At 55.2% G+C, this 20,867-nt stretch overlaps 1 pseudogene across 1 annotated transcript in view; it reads left to right on the top strand.

Annotated features, from left to right (window-relative positions):
* Positions 1 to 12: 12 nt before the first annotated feature.
* Positions 13 to 20,867, top strand: part of LOC146752647 (SWI/SNF-related matrix-associated actin-dependent regulator of chromatin subfamily A member 4-like) — a 30,433-nt pseudogene continuing 9,578 nt past the window's right edge. The window contains exons 1-13 of the transcript XR_014940495.1: positions 13 to 23; positions 1,300 to 1,408; positions 1,850 to 1,960; positions 3,337 to 3,579; positions 5,332 to 5,445; positions 5,579 to 5,686; positions 7,605 to 7,691; positions 7,935 to 7,981; positions 9,235 to 9,401; positions 11,677 to 11,840; positions 15,376 to 15,603; positions 18,301 to 18,384; positions 18,785 to 18,862. The product of XR_014940495.1 is annotated as an SWI/SNF-related matrix-associated actin-dependent regulator of chromatin subfamily A member 4-like (transcript). The remainder of the gene's footprint in view (positions 24 to 1,299; positions 1,409 to 1,849; positions 1,961 to 3,336; positions 3,580 to 5,331; positions 5,446 to 5,578; positions 5,687 to 7,604; positions 7,692 to 7,934; positions 7,982 to 9,234; positions 9,402 to 11,676; positions 11,841 to 15,375; positions 15,604 to 18,300; positions 18,385 to 18,784; positions 18,863 to 20,867) is intronic.

The raw sequence follows: 20,867 nt of genomic DNA, 5'->3' as shown, positions 1-20,867 counted from the left end.
TTGTACCAAACAATGAATAACACGCTTCTTCCATAACCACAAACCCCCCATACCCCCATATCCCCCATAACCCCCATACCCATACCAAACCACCCCATGCCCACCATAGCCCCCATAACCCCCATAACCCCCATAGCCCCCCATAATTCCCATACCCCCCACAATCCCCATAGCCCCCCATACCCCCCATACCCCCCATAATCCATAGCCCCATACCCCCATAACCCCCATACCCCCCATAACCCCCATAACCCCCCATACCCCCCATACCCCCCATAACCCCCATCCCTTCCCATCCCTCCCATCCCAATCTCCTCCATCTCCTCCATCCTCATCCCTTCCATCCCCAGCTCCGTCCCTCCATCCCAATCCCTTTCATCTCTTCCATTTCCATCCCTCCCACTCCATCCCCCCCCATTTCCATCCCCCCCCATTTCCATCCCTTCCACCCCCCCCATCTCTTCCATCATCCCCTCCATCCCTCCATCCCCCCCAGCTCCATCCCCTCTGTCCCCTCCATCCTTTCCATCCCCATCCCTTCCATCCCCCCCAGCTCCGTCCTCTCCATCCCCCCATCCCCATCCACTCCATCCCCTCCATTCCTTCCATCCCCACCCCCTCCTTCCCCCCTATTTCCACCCCTTCCGTACCCCCCATCTCCATCTCCTTCTCCCCTCCATTCCCTCCATCTCCATACCCCCCATCTCCATCCCCTCCACCCCCATTTCCATCCTCCCCATCCCCCCAGCTCCATCCCTTCCATTCCCCTCCATCCCCATCCCCTCCATCACCCCCATTTCCATCCCCTCCATCCTATTTCCATCCCTTCCATTCCCCCCCCATCCCCATCCCCCGATCCCTCCATCCCCATCCCTTCCATCCCCCCATCCCCATCCACTCCTTCCCCCCTCATCTCCATCCCCTTCATCCCCCCCAAGCTTCATCCCTCCCATCCCCATCCCTTCCATCCCCTTCATCAGCCCCAGCTCCATTCCCTCCATCCCCCCTATTTCCATCCCCTCCATCCCCAGCTCCATCCCCTCCATCCCAATACCTTCCATCCCCTCCATTTCCATCCCCCCATCCCCATCTTCTCCACCCCCCCAGCTCCATTCCCTCCATCCCCATCCCTTGCAGCCCTCCCATCCCATTTCCAGCTCCATCCCCCCCCATTTCCATCCCTTCCATCCCCCATATCCCCACCCCTTCCACCCCCTTCAACCCCCATATCCCCATCCCTTCCATCCCCCCCCATCCCCTCTATCCCCCCCCATCCCCTCCAACCCCCCCTCTCTCCAGGCTGCTCCTTACGCTGGGTCCTGTTCTCCTTTTCCCTTCCAGGACCCTTTCCAACTGGGCCTACGAGTTCGATAAATGGGCCCCATCTGTTGTGAAGGTGTCCTACAAGGTGGGTGTGGGGCCTGTGGGGCAGCCACGGTTGTGGGGTGGGCACCGGGGGACCCCAAACATCCCCTACAACCAGGGGGAGCTACAACTGCCCCCCTCCCCAGCCCCATCCAGGTCCTGGCAGCACCATGAGGGTCCCTGTGCTGCTCCCCCCCAATATTCCCCATAGGGCCGCGGGTTGAGATGGGCTCCTCATTCCTTCCCCATCCGTTAATAGATCCATCTCTGTCCCCGCCCCAATTAACCCCCATTGATGACAGTGAGCCCCCCATAATGTGCCATATCCCCCCCATAATGTGCCATATCCCCCCCATAATGTGCCATATCCCCCCCCATAATGTGCCATATCCCCCCCATAATGTGCCATATCCCCCCCATAATGTGCCATATCCCCCCCATATCCCCCCCCATATCCCCCCCCATATCCCCCCTGTGTCCTCAGGGCTCCCCTGCAGCTCGACGCGCCTTCGTGCCTCAGCTGCGCAGCGGGAAGTTCAACGTGCTGCTCACCACCTACGAGTACATCATCAAGGACAAGCACATCCTCGCCAAGGTCTGTAATTAACTGCCGATAATTAGTTAATTAGTCCCGATGTATAATTAAGTGTGGACGTCATGACCCCCCCGGGGGGTCTCCTGGCCCCACGTGCAATGCTGGGTGGCTGGGGGGGCTTTTGGGGTCCTTCCAACCCAACCGTGCTGTGATCCTGTGATCTTCAAGGACCTTCCCAACCCAACCCAACTGTTCTGTGGTCCCAAAGGGCCCTCCCAGTCCATACCAGGGTTCTATAACCTGCCAGGACCTTCCCAGCTCAACCATCCCGTGGTTTTGTGGTCCTAAAGGGCCCTTCCAACTCATTGCGTGGCCCTGTAACCTGCCAGGACCTTCCCAACCCAACCATCTCGTGGTTCTGTGGTCCTAAAGGGCCCTCCCAATCAATTCCAGGGTTCTATAACCTGCCAGGACCTTCCCAACTCAACCATCCCATGGTTCTGTGGTGTTAAAGGGCCCTTCCAACCCATTGCGTGGTTCTGTAACCTGCCAGGACCTTCTCAAATCAACTGTCCCATGGTTCTGTGGTCCTAAAGGGCCTTTCCAACCCATTGTGTGGTTCTGTGACCTGCCAGGACCTTCCCAACCCAACCATCTCGTGGTTCTGTGGTCCTAAAGGGCCCTCCCAGTCCATCCCAGGGTTCTGTAACCTGCCAGGACCTTCCCAGCTCAACCGTCCCATGGTTCTGTAGTGTTAAAGGGCCCTTCCAACCCATTGTGTGGTTCTGTGACCTGCCAGGACCTTCCCAACCCAACCATCCCATGGTTCTGTGATCTGCAAGGACCCTTCCACCCCAAACCCAGCCCACTGACTCCCCCCATTGGCTGTAGGTTGCACATGAAGCCCCCTCATTGGCTGTAGGTCGCACATGAAGCCCCCCCATTGGCTGTAGGTTCCACATGAAGTCCCCCCATTGGCTGTAGGTCGCACATGAAGTCCCCCCATTGGCTGTAACATCCACATGGAGTCCTCCATTGGGTGTAGATTTCACCTGAAGTCATCCCATTGGCTGTAGCTTCTTCATGAAGTCTCCCCATTGGCTGTAGGTCGCACATGAAGTCCCCCCATTGGTTGTAGATTGTAGATGAAGTCCTCCCATTGGCTGTAGGTCACATATGAAACCCTCCCATTGGCTGTAGGTTGCACATGAAGCCCCCCCATTGGCTGTAGGTTCCACATAGAGTCCCCCCATTGGCTGTAGGTCGCACATGAAGTCCCCCCATTGGCTGTAGCTTCCACATAGAGTCCCCCCATTGGCTGTAGGTCACACATGAAGCCCCCCCATTGGCTGTAGGTCGCACATGAAGCCCCCCCATTGTCTATAGTCTCCCCACATTCCCATAGAACCCCCCTGAGCCCCACATTCCCCCCATAGATCCGCTGGAAGTACATGATCGTGGACGAGGGTCACCGCATGAAGAACCACCACTGCAAGCTGACGCAGGTGCTGAACACGCACTACGTGGCGCCGCGCCGCCTGCTGCTCACGGGCACCCCGCTGCAGAACAAGCTGCCCGAGCTCTGGGCCCTGCTCAACTTCCTGCTGCCCACCATCTTCAAGAGCTGCAGCACCTTCGAGCAGTGGTTCAACGCCCCCTTCGCCATGACGGGAGAGAAGGTGACGGCAGGGGGGCAGCGAGATGGGATGGGGGGCAGGGAGATGGGATGGGGGGCAGAGAGATGGGATGGGGGCAGAGAGATGGGATGGGGGGCAGGGAGATGGGATGGGGGCAGAGAGATGGGATGGGGGGCAGAGAGATGGGATGGGGGGCAGAGAGATGGGATGGGGGCAGCGAGATGGGATGGGGGGCAGAGAGATGGGATGGGGGCAGCGAGATGGGATGGGGGCGGCGAGATGGGATGGGGGCAGAGAGATGGGATGGGGGGCAGAGAGATGGGATGGGGGCGGCGAGATGGGATGGGGGGCAGAGAGATGGGATGGGGGCAGAGAGATGGGATGGGGGGCAGAGAGATGGGATGGGGGCAGAGAGATGGGATGGGGGCAGAGAGATGGGATGGGGGGCAGAGAGATGGGATGGGGGCAGAGAGATGGGATGGGGGCAGAGAGATGGGATGGGGGGCAGAGAGATGGGATGGGGGGCAGAGAGATGGGATGGGGGCAGAGAGATGGGATGGGGGGCAGAGAGATGGGATGGGGGCAGAGAGATGGGATGGGGGGCAGAGAGATGGGATGGGGGCAGAGAGATGGGATGGGGGCAGAGAGATGGGATGGGGGCAGAGAGATGGGATGGGGGCAGCGAGATGGGATGGGGGGCAGCGAGATGAGATGGGGGCAGAGAGATGGGATGGGGGGCAGCGAGATGGGATGGGGGCAGCGAGATGGGATGGGGGCAGAGAGATGGGATGGGGGCAGTGAGATGGGATGGGGGGCAGAGAGATGGGATGGGGGGCAGAGAGATGGGATGGGGGGCAGAGAGATGGGATGGGGGGCAGAGAGATGGGATGGGGGCGGTGAGATGGGATGGGGGCGGCGAGATGGGATGGGGGCAGAGAGATGGGATGGGGGGCAGCGAGATGGGATGGGGGCAGAGAGATGGGATGGGGGGCAGCGAGATGGGATGGGGGGCAGCGAGATGGCATGGGGGGCAGCGAGATGGGATGGGGGGCAGAGAGATGGGATGGGGGCGGAGAGATGGGATGGGGGGCAGAGAGATGGGATGGGGGGCAGCGAGATGGCATGGGGGGCAGCGAGATGGGATGGGGGGCAGAGAGATGGGATGGGGGCAGAGAGATGGGATGGGGGCAGGGAGATGGGATGGGGGGCGGCGAGATGGGATGGGGGCAGGGAGATGGGATGGGGGGCAGCGAGATGGGATGGGGGCAGCGAGATGGGATGGGGGGCAGAGAGATGGGATGGGGGCAGCGAGATGGGATGGGGGCAGCGAGATGGGATGGGGGGTGTCCATTGGGTTTGGTGGGCATCCATTGGGTTTGGTGGGCGTCCATTGGGGTTTGGTGGGTGTCCATTGGGTTTTTTGGCCATCCTTTGGGGTTTGGTGGGTGTCCATTGCGTTTGGTGGGTGTCCATTGCGTTTTATGTCCATCCATTGGGTTTTATGTCCATCCATTGGGTTTTATGTCCATCCTTTGGGTTTTATGTCCATCCATTGGGTTTTATGTCCATCCTTTGGGTTTTATGCCCATCCATTGGGTTTTATGTCCATCCATTGGGTTTGTTGTCCATCCATTGGGTTTGATGGCCATCCATTGGGTTTTTATGTCCATCCATTGGGTTCTATGTCCATCCATTGGGTTTTATGTCCATCCATTGGGTTTTATGTCCATCCTTTGGGTTTTATGTCCATCCATTGGGTTCTGTTGCCCCCCCTGAAGGGTTTTTGTCCCCCAGGTGGATCTGAACGAGGAGGAGACGATTCTGATCATCCGGAGGCTGCACAAAGTGCTGCGGCCGTTCCTGCTGCGCCGCCTCAAGAAGGAGGTGGAGGCTCAGCTGCCTGAGAAGGTAACGGCTGGGATGCAGGGGGGGGTGATGATGTGGGGCTGGGCTGTGGGGCCAGGAGCTGGGGTTGGGCTCAGCCCCACGTCCCCCTGCCCCACAACCTGTGCATGGAGCTGAGCCCCCCTTGTCCTCACAGGTTGAATACGTCATCAAATGCGACATGTCGGCGCTGCAGCGCGTGCTGTACCGGCACATGCAGGCCAAGGGCGTCCTGCTGACCGACGGCTCCGAGAAGGACAAGAAGGTGGGGGGGGATTCTATAGGGCTGGAGGGGGGGGATTCCATAGGGATAGAGGGGTGGGATTCCATAGGGATAGAGGGGGGAGATTCCATAGGGATGGAGGGGGAGATTCCATAGGGATAGAGGGGGGGGATTCCATAGGGATAGAGGGGGGGGATTCTATAGGGATAGAGGGGGGGGGATTCCATAGGGATAGAGGGGGGGGATTCCATAGGGATAGAGGGGGGGATTCCATAGGGATAGAGGGGGGGGTTCCATAGGGATAGAGGGGGGGATTCCATAGGGATAGAGGGGGGGATTCCATAGGGATAGAGGGGGGGATTCTATAGGGATAGAGGGGGGGGATTCTATAGGGATAGAGGGGAGGGATTCCATAGGGATAGAGGGGGGGATTCCATAGGGATAGAGGGATGGGATTCCATAGGGATAGAGGGGAGGGATTCCATAGGGATAGAGGGGGGGGATTCCATAGGGATAGAGGGGGGAGATTCCATAGGGATAGAGGGGGGAGATTCCATAGGGATAGAGGGGGGGGATTCTATAGGGATAGAGGGGTGGGATTCCATAGGGATAGAGGGGGGGGATTCTATAGGGATAGAGGGGGGGGATTCCATAGGGATAGAGGGGGGGATTCCATAGGGATAGAGGGGGGGGATTCCATAGGGATAGAGGGGGGGGATTCCATAGGGATAGAGGGATGGGATTCCATAGGGATAGAGGGGGGGATTCCATAGGGATAGAGGGGGGGGATTCCATAGGGATAGAGGGGGGGGATTCCATAGGGATAGAGGGGGGGGATTCCATAGGGATGGAGGGGGGGATTCCATAGGAATAGGGGGGGGATTCCATAGGAATAGAGGGGGGGATTCCATAGGGATAGAGGGGGGGATTCCATAGGGATGGAGGGGGGGGGATTCCATAGGGATAGAGGGGGGGGATTCCATAGGGATAGAGGGGGGGATTCCATAGGGATAGAGGGATGGGATTCCATAGGGATAGAGGGGGGGATTCCATAGGGATAGAGGGGGGGGATTCCATAGGGATAGAGGGGGGGATTCCATAGGGATAGAGGGGGGGGTTCCATAGGGATAGATGGGGGGATTCCATAGGGATAGAGGGGGGGGTTCCATAGGGATAGAAGGGGGGGATTCCATAGGGATAGAGGGGGGGATTCTATAGGGCTGGAGGGGGGGGATTCCATAGGGATGGAGGGGGAGATTCCATAGGGATAGAGGGGGGGGATTCCATAGGGATAGAGGGGGGGATTCCATAGGGATAGAGGGGGGGATTCCATAGGGATAGAGGGGGGGGTTCCATAGGGATAGAGGGGGGGGATTCCATAGGGATAGAGGGGGGGGATTCCATAGGGATAGAGGGGGGGGATTCCATAGGGATAGAGGGGGGGGATTCTATAGGGCTGGAGGGGGGGGATTCCATAGGGCCATGGAGGTGTGGGGTTCAATAGGGCCATGGGGGATGGGATTCAATAAGGCTGAAGGGGGGAGATCCTGTAGGGACATAGGGGTGGATTCTGTAGGGCCATGGGACTGGGTTCCGTGGGGCCATGAGTGGGGGTTCCATAGGGCAGTGGGGCTGGGTTCCATAGGGCCATGAAGGGGGGATTCCATAGGGCAGTGGGGCTGGGTTCCATAGGGCAATGGGTGGGGGTTGTTCCATAGGGCCATGATGGGGTGTTCCATGGTTCCATAGGGCAATGGGGGGGTTCTTAGGGCCGTGGGGCTGGGTTCCATAGGGCCACACCATCCCCGTGCTATGGGGCACTGCAGGGCCCAATGGGGAAACCAACTCCTTAATGACCCTCTGAGCTCATTAACCCATGGAGGCTCCTAACGAGGCCGGGTTCGTCAGTGCGCCCCTAATTGTGCCCCTAATTGTGCCCCTAATTGTGCCCCCCCCGTAGGGTAAAGGCGGCACCAAGACGCTGATGAACACCATCATGCAGCTGCGCAAGATCTGCAACCACCCCTACATGTTCCAGCACATCGAGGTCAGCGGCGCCAACAAAGGGACACGGATCAGCCCATGTCCCCATAGTCTCCATGGCCCCATAGTCCCTGTGTCACTGTCCCCATGTTCCCATGTCCCTGTGTGTCCCCACGTGTCCCTATGTCTCTATGCCACCATCCCATGTCACTGTGTCCCCATGGCGCTGTCCCCCTGTGTCCCCCTGTGTCCCCATGTGTCCCATTGCTGCTCCCCGACCCCCCCTCCCTATTTGCTGCCATTGCAGGAATCATTTTCAGAGCACCTGGGCTTCACAGGCGGCATCGTGCAGGGGTGAGTTACCTTAACCCTAACCCTAACCCTAACCCTAACCATAACCCTACTGTAGCCCTCATCTAACTCTGACCCTACTCCTGTCTATAACCCTAACCCTATCCTACCTCTAACCCTCCCCTAACCCTAACCATACCCTACCCTAACCTTACCTTAACTCTAACCCTAATCTTAACCCTGACCCTATCCTAACCCTACTCCTACCCTAACCCTAACCCTAACCCTATCCTAACCCTACCCTAACCCTAACCCTACTCTACCCCTACCTTAACCCTAATCCTAACCCTAACCCTAACTCTATCCTAACCCTAACCCTATAACCCTATCCTGACCCTCCTCTACCCCTACCCTAACCCTAACCCTATAACCCTATCCTAACCCTAACCCTAACCCTATAAAACCCTATCCTAACCCTAACCCTAACTCTATAACCCTATCCTGACCCTCCTCTACCCCTACCTTAACCCTAACCCTATTCTACCCCTAACCCTATCCTAACCCTACCCTAACCCTAAGCATACCCTAACCCTAACCCTATCCTGACCCTACTCTACCCCTGCCTTAACTCTAATCCTAACCCTAACCCTACCCTAACCCCACTCTACCCCTACATTAACCCTAATCCTAACCCTACCCTTCCATAACCCTAACCCTATAACCCTATCGTAACCCTACCCTACCTTAACCCTAACCCTATAACCCTATCCTATCCCTAACCCTATAACCCTACCCTATCCCTAACCCTATAACCCTATCCTAACCCTATCCTAACCCTACTCTACCCCTACCTTAACCCTAATCCTAACCCTAACCCTAACTCTATCCTAACCCTAATCCTAATCCTATAACCCTATCCTAACCCCACTCTACCCCTACCTTAACCCTAATCCTAATCCTAACCCTAATCCTAACCCTATCCTAACCCTAACCCTATAACCCTATCCTAACCCTACTCTAACCCTATCCTAACCCTACTCTAACCCTACCTTAACCCTAACCCTATCCTGACCCTCCTCTACCCCTACCTTAACCCTAACCCTATTCTACCCCTAACCCTACCCTAACCCTATAACCCTATCCTAACCCTCCTCTACCCCTACCTTAACCCTAATCCTATAACCCTAACCCTAACCCTAACCCTATAACCCTAACCCTAACCCTATAATCCTATAACCCTATAACCCTATCCTAACCCTAACCCTATAACCCTATACCCCTGTCCTAACCCTATTCCTACCCCTCCTCTACCCCAGCCTGGACCTGTACCGCGCGTCGGGGAAGTTTGAGCTGCTGGACCGGATCCTGCCGAAGCTCCGCGCCACCAACCACAAGGTGCTGCTGTTCTGCCAGATGACGTCGCTCATGACCATCATGGAGGATTATTTCGCATATCGCGGCTTCAAGTACCTGCGGCTGGACGGTGCGATAATGCGGGGGGTTAATGCATGGGGGTAATGGGAGTAATGCATGGGGGGTTAATGCAGGGGGGTTAATGCAGGGAGTAATGGGAGTAATGCATGGGGGGCAATGGGAGTAATGCATGGGGGTTAATGCAGGGGGGTAATGCAGGGGGGTAATGCAGGGGGGCAATGGGAGTAATGCATGGGGGTTAATGCAGGGGGGTAATGCATGAGGGGAATGGGAGTAATGCAGGGGGTTAATGCATGGGGGTAATGCAGGGGGGTTAATGCAGGGGGTTAATGCAGGGGGGTAATGCAGGGGGTTAATGCAGGGGGTTAATGCAGGGAGTTAATGCAGGGGGGGTTAATGCAGGGGGTTAATGCAGGGAGGTAGTGCAGGGGGTTAATGCAGGGGGTTAATGCATGGGGGAATGTGGGGGGGTTAATGCAGGGGGGTTAATGCAGGGGGGTTAATGCAGGGGGGTTAATGCAGGGGGGTTTAATGCAGGGGGGTAATGCAGGGGGGTAATGCAGGGGGTTAATGCAGGGGGGGCAATGGGAGTAATGCATGGGGGGTTAATGCAGGGGGTTAATGCAGGGGGTTAATACAGGGGGGCAATGGGGGTTAATGCAGGGGGGTAATGCAGGGGGTTAATGCAGGGGGTTAATGCATGGGGGTTAATGCAGGGGGGTTAATGCAGGGGGTTAATGCAGGGGGGTTAATGCAGGGGGGTAATGCAGGGGGGTTAATGCAGGGGGTTAATGCAGGGGGGGTTAATGCAGGGGGTTAATGCAGGGGGTTAATGTAGGGGGGGTTAATGCAGGGGGGTAATGCAGGGGGTTAATGCAGGGGGGGTTAATGCAGGGGGTTAATGCAGGGGGGCATTATGTGATCTTCCAGGACCTTTCCATCCCATCCCAACCCAACAAGTCCATGGCTTTGTGGTTATTTCCAATGCAAACCAATCATTCCCTGGTTCTGTGATCTTCAAGGACCTTTCCAGTACAACCCAATCATTCCCTGGTTCTATGATCTTCCAGGACCTTTCTAACCCAACCCAAGCATCTCATGGCTTTCTTACCTTCCAGGACCATTTTAACCTGGCCATCCTGTGGCTTTCTGACCTTCCAGGACCCTTGGAACCCAACCATCCCATTACTTTCTTACTTTTCAGGACCATTTGATCCCATGGCTTTCTGACCTTCCAGGACCCTTCAGACCCAACCATCCCATGGCTTCTTTACCTTCCAGGACCCTTCAGACCCAGCCATCCCATGACTTTCTGACCTTCCAGAACCCTTGGAACCCAACTATCCCATGACTTCCTTACCTTCCAGGACCATTTGATCCCATGGCTTCCTTACCTTCCAGGACCCTTCAGACCCAACCATATCATGGCTTTCTTACGTTCCAGGACCATTTTAACCTGGCCATCCCGTGGCTTTCTGACCTTCCAGGACCCTTCAAACCCAACCATCCCATGACTTTCTTACCTTCCAGGACCCTTCAGACCCAACCATCCAATGGCTTTTCTGCCTTTTAGGATGTTTTGAACCCAACCATCCCATGACTTCTTTACCTTCCAGGACCCTTGGAACCCAACCATCCCATTACTTTCTTACTTTTCAGGACCATTTGATCCCATGGCTTTCTGACCTTCCAGGACCCTTCAAACCCAACCCCACCATCCCAAGACTTCCTTACCTTCTAGGACCCTTGGAACCCAACCATCCCATTACTTTCTTACCTTCCAGGACCATTTGATCCCATGGCTTTCTGACCTTCCAGGACCATTTGATCCCATGGCTTTCTGACCTTCCAGGACCCTTTAAACCCAACCATCTAATGGCTTCTTTACCTTCCAGGACCCTTCAGACCCACCCACCCCATGGCTTTCTGACCTTCCAGGACCCTTCAGACCCAACCATCCCATTACTTTCTTACCTTCCAGGACCATTTGATCCCATGACTTTCTGACCTTCCAGGACCATTTGATCCCATGGCTTCCTTACCTTCCAGGACCCTTGGAACCCAACCATCCAATGGCTTCCATACCTTCCAGGACCCTTCAGACCCAGCCATCCAATGGCTTTCTGACCTTCCAGGACCCTTCAGACCCAACCATCCCATTACTTTCTTACCTTCCAGGACCATTTGATCCCATGACTCTCTGACCTTCCAGGACCCTCCTCCTCCTCCCACCCCTCTCCTCTCCCCCCCCCACTTCCCATCCCATCCCATTTACAGCAGCGCCCCCTGCCGGCAGCTCATGGAACTGCATCTGTCCATTGCAGGGACCACGAAGGCGGAGGATCGAGGGATGTTATTAAAGACATTTAACGAGCCGGGCTCCGAGTATTTCATCTTCCTGCTCAGCACCAGGGCCGGGGGGCTGGGCCTCAACCTGCAGTCGGCCGACACCGTCATCATCTTCGACAGCGACTGGAACCCGCACCAGGTACATACATACAACGAGCCCATTGGGGTCAATGAGGAGGTATGGGGTTAATGAGGCTGTATGGGGTTAATGAGGCTGTATGGTCAGTATTGGGTTAATGAGGCTGTATGGGGTTAATGAGGCTGTATGGTCAGTATTGGGGTTAATGAGGCTGTATGGTCAGTATTGGGGTTAATGAGGCTGTATGGGGTTAATGAGGCTGTATGGGCAGTATTGGGGTTAATGAGGCTGTATGGTCAGTATTGGGTTAATGAGGCTGTATGGGGTTAATGAGGCTGTATGGTCAGTATTGGGGTCAATGAGGCTGTATGGGGTTAATGAGGCTGTATGGTCAGTATTGGGTTAATGAGGCTGTATGGGGTTAATGAGGCTGTATGGTCAGTATTGGGGTCAATGAGGCTGTATGGGGTTAATGAGGCTGTATGGTCAGTATTGGGTTAATGAGGCTGTATGGTCAGTATTGGGGTTAATGAGGCTGTATGGGGTTAATGAGGCTGTATGGGGTTAATGAGGCTGTATAGTCAGTATTGGGGTTAATGAGGCTGTATGGTCAGTATTGGGGTTAATGAGTCTGTATGGTCAGTATTGGGGTTAATGAGGAGGTATGGTCAGTATTGGGGTTAATGAGGCTGTATGGTCAATATTGGGGTTAATGAGGCTGTATGGGGTTAATGAGGCTGTATGGTCAGTATTGGGGTTAATGAGGCTGTATGGTCAGTATTGGGGTTAATGAGGCTGTATGGGGTTAATGAGGCTGTATGGTCAGTATTGGATTAATGAGGCCGTATGGGGTTAATGAGGCTGTATGGGCAGTATTGGGGTTAATGAGGCTGTATGGGGTTAATGAGGCTGTATGGTCAGTATTGGATTAATGAGGCCGTATGGGGTTAATGAGGCTGTATGGGCAGTATTGGGGTTAATGAGGCTGTATGGTCAGTATTGGGTTAATGAGGCTGTATGGGGTTAATGAGGCTGTATGGTCAGTATTGGGGTTAATGAGGATGTATGGTCAGTATTGGGGTTAATGAGGCTGTATGGTCAGTATTGGGTTAATGAGGCTGTATGGTCAGTATTGGGGTTAATGAGGCTGTATGGTCAATATTGGGGTTAATGAGGCTGTATGGTCAGTATTGGGTTAATGAGGCTGTATGGGGTTAATGAGGCTGTATGGTGAATATTGGGGTTAATGAGGCTGTATGGTCAGTATTGGGGTCAATGAGGAGGTATGGTCAGTATTGGGTTAATGAGGCTGTATGGTCAGTATTGGGGTTAATGAGGCTGTATGGTCAGTATTGGGTTAATGAGGCTGTATGGTCAGTATTGGGGTTAATGAGGCTGTATGGTCAATATTGGGGTTAATGAGGCTGTATGGGGTTAATGAGGCTGTATGGTCAGTATTGGGGTTAATGAGGCTGTATGGGGTTAATGAGGCTGTATGGTCAGTATTGGGGTTAATGAGGCTGCATGGTCAGTATTGGGTTAATGAGGCTGTATGGTCAGTATTGGGGTTAATGAGGAGGTATGAGCAGTATTGGGTTAATGAGGCTGTATGGGGTTAATGAGGCTGTATGGTCAGTATTGGGTTAATGAGGAGGTATGGTCAGTATTGGGGTTAATGAGGCTGTATGGTCAGTATTGGGGTTAATGAGGCTGTATGGGGTTAATGAGGCTGTATGGGGTTAATGAGGCTGTATGGGCAGTATTGGGGTTAATGAGGCTGTATGGGGTTAATGAGGCTGTATGGTCAGTATTGGGGTTAATGAGGCTGTATGGGGTTAATGAGGCTGCATGGTCAGTATTGGGGTTAATGAGGCTGTATGGGGTTAATGAGGCTGTATGGTCAGTATTGGGGTTAATGAAGCTGTATGGGGTTAATGAGGCTGTACGGTCAGTATTGGGGTTAATGAGGCTGTATGGTCAGTATTGGGTTAATGAGGCTGTATGGTCAGTATTGGGTTAATGAGGCTGTATGGTCAGTATTGGGGTTAATGAGGCTGTATGGGGTTAATGAGGCTGTATGGTCAGTATGGGGTTAATGAGGCTGTATGGGGTTAATGAGGCTGTATGGTCAGTATTGGGGTCAATGAGGAGGTATGGGGTTAATGAGGCTGTATGGGGTTAATGAGGCTGTATGGTCAATATTGGGGTCAATGAGGAGGTATGGGCAGTATTGGGGTTAATGAGGCTGTATGGGGTTAATGAGGCTGTATGGGGTTAATGAGGCTGTATGGTCAGTATTGGGGTTAATGAGGCTGTATGGTCAGTATTGGGGTTAATGAGGCTGTATGGGGTTAATGAGGCTGTATGGTCAGTATTGGGGTTAATGAGGCTGTATGGTCAGTATTGGGGTTAATGAGGCTGTATGGTCAGTATTGGGTTTAATGAGGCTGTATGGGGTTAATGAGGCTGTATGGTCAGTATTGGGGTTAATGAGGCTGTATGGCCAGTATTGGGGTTAATGAGGCTGCATGGTCAATATGGGGCTCCTATATCCAGGGTCACCCCCTGGCCCTGCTTCCATTGGAGGGGAGAGCCCACACAGGGCTCTTAATGAGCTCGTTACACTTAATGAGCCCACAATGGGCGTCCTGGAGCCTGATCCTTGATCTCTTAATGAGCTCATTGCCCCTAATGACCCCACACTGGGGGTCCTGGACCCCAGTTCTGGTCCAGTTCCATTGGGGGAGGCTGTAAGGAAGCCTGGACTCTACAGCTCATGATGGAGGAGAGCCCAGAGCCCCTTGTGCAGCTCTTAATGAGCTCATTACCCATGATGAGCCCACAATGGGGGTCCTGGACCCTCCCCCTTCAGCTCTTCACCCCCCTTTGGATGGCAGCAGCTCCTACATCCCACCAGGGACCCCCAGGGTGAAGGTGTGGAGGGCGGTGGGCTTTCAGGACCCCCCCCCAACCCCCCCACATTGAATGGCAGCAGCCCCTATATCCCACCAGGGACCCCCAGGGTGAAGGTGTGGAGGGGGGTGGGCTTTCAGGACCCCCCCCAGCCTCCCCACTTTGGATGGTAGCAGCCCCTGCATCCCACCAGGGACCTCCAGGGTGAAAGTGGGGGGTGAGGGCTCTCAGGACCCCCCCCAGCCCCCCCACTTTGGATGGCAGCAGCCCCCACATCCCACCGGGACCCCCAGGGTGAAGGTGGGGGGTGAGGGCTTTCAGGACCCCCCCCAACCCCCCCACTTTGGATGGCAGCAGCCCCTGCATCCCATCAGGGACCCCCAGGGTGAAGGTGGGGGGGAAGGGCTCTCATGACCCCCCCCAGCCCCCTCCCTTTGGATGGTGGCAGGCCCTGCATCCCACCAGGGACCCCCAGGGTGAAGGTGTGGAGGGGGGGGTGGGCTTTCAGGACCCCCCCAAACCCCTCCCAACCCCCCCCCCCACTTTGGATGGTGGCAGCCCCTATATCCCACCAGGGACCCCCAGGGTGAAGATGTGGAGGGGGGGGGTGGGCTTTCAGGACCCCCCAAACCCCTCCATCCCCCCCAATGCTGATTGCTGCTCCCCCCATCCCGCAATGCAGGACCTGCAGGCCCAGGACCGCGCTCACCGCATCGGGCAGCAGAACGAGGTTCGCGTCCTGCGCCTCTGCACCGTCAACAGCGTGGAGGAGAAGATCCTGGCAGCCGCCAAATACAAACTGAACGTGGACCAGAAGGTGATTCAGGCCGGGATGTTCGACCAGAAATCCTCCAGCCACGAGCGACGCGCCTTCCTGCAGGCCATCCTGGAGCACGAGGAGCAGGACGAGGTACGGCGCAGCTCACATGCAACCACGCGGTGCTGCTGCCATGCGACCATGCGGCGATACGGTGCTGTAGCCATGCGACCATGCGATGTGACCATGCGGCCATGCGGCGATACGGTGCTGTGGCCATGCAGCCATGCAGCCATGCAGTGTAGTCATGCAGCGACACGGCGCTGCTGCCATGCAACCATGCGATGTGACCATGCGGCGATACGGTGCTGTAGCCATGCGACCATGCGATGCAACCATGCGACCATGCGGCGATACAGTGCTGTAGCCATGCAGCCATGCAGCCATGCAGCCATGCAGTGTAGTCATGTGGCGATACGGTGCTGTAGCCATGCAACCATGCGATGTGGCCATGCGGCCATGCGGCGATACGGTGCTGTGGCCATGCAGCCATGCAGCCATGCAGTGTAGCCATGCGGCGATACGGTGCTGTAGCCATGCAGCCATGCAGCCATGCAGTGTAGCCATGCAGCGATACGGTGCTGTGGCCATGCAACCATGCAGTGCAGCCATGCGGCAATGCGATGCGACCATGCAGTGATAAGGTGTTGTAGCCATGCAGTGCAGCCGTGCGGCGATATGGTGCTGCAGCCATGCGGCATGCGATGCAACCATGCAGCAGTACGGTGTAGCCATGCAGCCATGCAGTGTAGCCATGCAGCGATGTGATGCGACCATGCAGCAATACGGTGCTGTAGCCATGCAGCCATGCAGTGCAGCCATGCGGCGATACGGTGCTGTGGCCATGCAGCCATGCAGCAATACGGTGTTGTAGCCATGCGGCAATGTGATGCGACCATGCAGCAATACGGTGCTGTGGCAATGCGGCCATGCAGCCATGCAGTGTAGCCATGCGGTGATATAATGCTGTGGTGCAGCCATGCAGCCATGCAGCGATATGGTGCTGTGGTGCAGCCATGCAGTGTAGCCATGCAGTGTAGCCATGCAGTGATATGGTGCTGCGGTGCGGCCATGCGGCGATGCGGCCATGCGTTAATATGGCCATGCAGCGATGTGGTGTTGCTGTGACGTGGCAGTGCAATGCTGTGGTGCTGCAGTGCAGCCATGCGGTGATATGGTGCTGCTGCGCTGCAGCCATGCATTGATGCGGCCATGCAGCGTGGCCATGCGGCGATATGGTGCTGTGGCAATGTAGCAGTGCAGCGATGTGGTGATGTGATGCTGCAAAGATGCGCTGCTGCTGTAATGCGGCAATGCGGTTCTGTAGTGATGCAGTGTGGCAATGCAGCTTGGTGCTGTGGTTGAGTGCTGCAGTGCAGCAATGCAGTTTGGTGCAGCGATGCATTTTGGTGCTGTGCTCTTGTTTGGTGCAGTGGTTTGGCGCTGCAGTGCAGTGATGCATTTTGGTGCTGTACTTTGCTGCAGCAATGCATTTTGGTGCAGCACTCTGGTTTGGTGCTGGGGTGCAGCGATGCATTTTGGTGCTGTGTTGTGGTTTGGCGCTGCAACGCAGTGCTGTGCTTTGGTGCAGCGATGCATTTTGGTGCTGTGATGTGGTTTGGTCCAGCAGTTTGGTGCTGTAGTGCAGCGATGCATTTTGGCGCTGCGGTGCAGTGCTGTGGTTTGGTGCAGCAGCGGTGCATTTTGCTGCAGCGCTGTGGTTTGGAGCTGCAGTTGTGTGCTGTGCTTTGGTGCAGCGATGCATTTTGGTGCAGTGTTTTGGTGCAGCGATGCATTTTGGTGCAGCGATGCATTTTGGCGCTGTGTTTTGGCTCAGCAATGCATTTTGGCTCAGTGATGCATTTTGGTGCAGCAGTGCATTTTGGTTCTGTGTTTCGGTGCAGCAATGCATTTTAGTGCTGCGTTTTGGTGCAGCGATGCATTTTGGCGCTGTGTTTTGGCTCAGCAATGCATTTTGGCCCTGCATTTTGGTGCTGTGTTTTGGTGCAGCGATGCATTTTGGTGCAGCAATGCATTTTGGTGCTGTGTTTTGGTGCAGCGATGCATTCTGGTGCTGCGTTTTGGCTCAGCAATGCATTTTGGTACAGCAATGCATTCTGTTGCTGTGTTTTTGTGCAGCAATGCACTTTGGTGCTGTGTTTTGGTGCAGCAATGCATTTTGGTGCTGTGTTTTGGTGCAGCAATGCATTTTGGTGCTGTGTTTTGGTGCAGCGACGCATTTTGGCGCTGTGTTTCGGCTCAGCGATGCATTTTGGTGCTGTGTTTTGGTGCAGCGATGCATTTTGGTGCTGTGTTTTGGTGCAGTGATGCATTTTCGTGCTGTGTTTTGGTGCAGCAATGCATCTTGGCGCTGCGTTTTGGTGCAGCAATGCATTTTAGTGCTGTGTTTTGGTGCAGCGATGCATTTTGGCGCTGTGTTTTGGCTCAGTGATGCATTTTGGCACAGCGATGCATTTCGGCACTGTGTTTTGGTGCAGCAATGCATTTTGGCTCTGCATTTTGGCACAGCGATGCATTTTGGCGCTGCGTTTTGTTGCTGTCAGTGCTCTGCGTGTCGCCGCATGGCTGCAGTTCTGCGTTGCTGCATTGCTATATTGCTGCGTCGCGCAGGCGGCGATGCGGCGCTGCATCCCCCCCCCTCCATCCTTCCCCTTTTACCACCACCACCAACCACGGGGGGGTCGATGAGCGGAGCGGGGCGGCGCTGCGCTCGAGCTGCGGCCGGCGGCGAACACGGAGAGAACTGAAGTTGCGTGTGTTTGTCCACAGAGCCGATCCGGCGGCGCGGGCAGCGTTGGTGGCGCTGCCTCCACCCTTTGCCTGACGGCCGAGCCGGACGATCCACCTCTCAAGGTGAGGGGGGGTCGCTCAACCCTCCGCGCCCCTTCGCTCCTCCGCCATCGCCGCCGCGCTCCGCTCAGCGCCGCCCGCGCCCGCGACCCCCCAGCCCCACACCCCCATCCCCATCCCCACCTTTAACCCCATCCCTTTACAACCCCAGCCCCCCCCCCCCATTTAATTTGGAGCCCCCATAGGAGCGCCTCAGTGCCGTATCGCCGCCGTCGGGTGTCGCCGTGTCGGCTCATACCCCCCCACACCTTTCAACCCAACCCCCCCCTCTCTTTAAACCCTCTTTAAACCCTCTTTAAACCCTCTTTAAACCCTCTTTAAACCCCAACCTGCCCCCCCCTGCCCCCCCAGACGCCCCCCCCCAGCCCCACAGCCACTCAATGCTGCTCTCTTGGCTCTGCAGGAGGAGGACGAGGTGCCCGACGATGAGACAGTCAATCAGATGATTGCGCGGCACGAGGAGGAGTTCGACCTGTTCATGGTGAGACAACACGGGACCCCCACCCCAAATTAGGGGGTGGGATGGGGGGGCTCTGACTGGCCATAGTGAGCACTAGGAGGGCTATGGGTGTCCATAGTGAGCATCATGGAGGCCCATTGGGAACCCATTGAGAACACATTGGGAACCTATTGGGAGCCTATTTGGAACCCATTAAGAACCCATTTGGAACCCATTGAGAATCCATTGGGGAACCTATCGGGAACCCATTGAGAACACATTGGGAACCCATTGAGAACCCATTGGGAACTCGTTAAGAACCCATTGGGAACCCATTGGGAACCCATTGAGAATCCATTGGGGAACCCATTGAGAACCCATTGGGGAACCATTGGGAACCCATTGAGAATCCATTGGGGAACCCATTGAGAACCCATTGGGGAACCATTGGGAACCCATTGAGAATCCATTGGGGAACCCATTGAGAATCCATTGGGGAACCCATTGAGAACCCATTGGGGAACCATTGGGAACCCATTGAGAACACATTGGGAACTCATTAAGAACCCATTTGGAACCCATTGAGAACCCATTGGGGAACCATTGGGAACCCATTGGGAACCCATTTGGAAACCATTGAGAATCCATTGGGGAACCATTGAGAATCCATTGGGGAACCTATTGGGAACCCATTGGGGAACCATTGGGAACCCATTGAGAATCCATTTGGAAACCATTGAGAACCCAGTGGGGAACCTATTGGGAACCCATTGAGAACCCATTGGGGAACCATTGGGAACCCATTGAGAACACATTAGGAACTCATTAAGAACCTATTTGGAACCCATTGAGAACCCATTAAGAGCCTATTTGGAACCCATTGGGAACCCATTGAGAACCCATTGAGAACCTGTTTGGAACCCATTGGGAACCCATTAAGAACCCATTAAGAACCCATTGGGAACCCATTAAGAACCCATTAAGAACCTGTTTGGAACCCATTGGGAACCCATTAAGAACCCATTGGGAACCCATTAAGAACCCATTAAGAACCCATTGGGAACCCATTGGGAACCCATTAAGAACCTATTTGGAACCCATTGGGAACCCATTAAGAACCTGTTTGGAACCCATTAAGAACCTATTTGGAACCCATTGGGAACCCATTAAGAACCTGTTTGGAACCCATTGGGAACCCATTAAGAACCCATTAAGAACCCATTGGGAACCCATTAAGAACCCATTGGGAACCCATTGGGAACCCATTAATAACCTATTTGGAACCCATTGGGAACCCATTAAGAACCTATTTGGAACCCATAGGGAACCCATTAAGAACCCATTGGGAACCCATTGGGAACCCATTAAGAACCCATTGGGAACCCATTGGGAACCCATTAAGAACCCATTGGGAACCCATTGGGAACCCATTAAGAACCCATTGGGAACCCATTAAGAACCTATTTGGAACCCATAGGGAGCCCATTAAGAACCCATTGGGAACCCATTAAGAACCTACTGGGAACTCATTGGGAACCCATTAAGAACCCATTAAGAACCCAGTGGGAACCCATTGGGAACCCATTAAGAACCTATTAAGAACCCATTAAGAACCTATTTGGAACCCATAGGGAGCCCATTAAGAACCCATTGGGAACCCATTGGGAACCCATTAAGAACCCATTGGGAACCCATTGGAAGCGGGCCCGGTGGCCGAGCCCTGATGTCCCCTTTGTCCCACAATGGGGTCAGGACCCCCATCAGGACCCCAGCAGCCCCGACACCATGACCCCACTGTCCCCATAGGGCACCACGTCCCCATTGTCCCCATAGGGCACCATGACCCCACTGTCCCCATAGGGCACCACGTCCCTACTGTCCCCATAGGGCACCATGACCCCATTGTCCCCATAGGGCACCACGTCCCCATTGTCCCCATAGGGCACCATGACCCCACTGTCCCCATAGGGCACCACGTCCCTACTGTCCCCATAGGGCACCATGACCCCATTGTCCCCATAGGGCACCACGTCCCCATTGTCCCCAT

The sequence above is a fragment of the Coturnix japonica genome, unplaced genomic scaffold (assembly GCF_054131305.1).
Source record: "Coturnix japonica strain WE unplaced genomic scaffold, WE-NBRP24 Scf043, whole genome shotgun sequence".
Classification (NCBI taxonomy): Eukaryota; Metazoa; Chordata; class Aves; order Galliformes; family Phasianidae; genus Coturnix; species Coturnix japonica.
The sequence above is the reverse complement of the archived record's forward strand: the minus strand, read 5'-3'. Positions and strand labels throughout refer to the sequence as shown.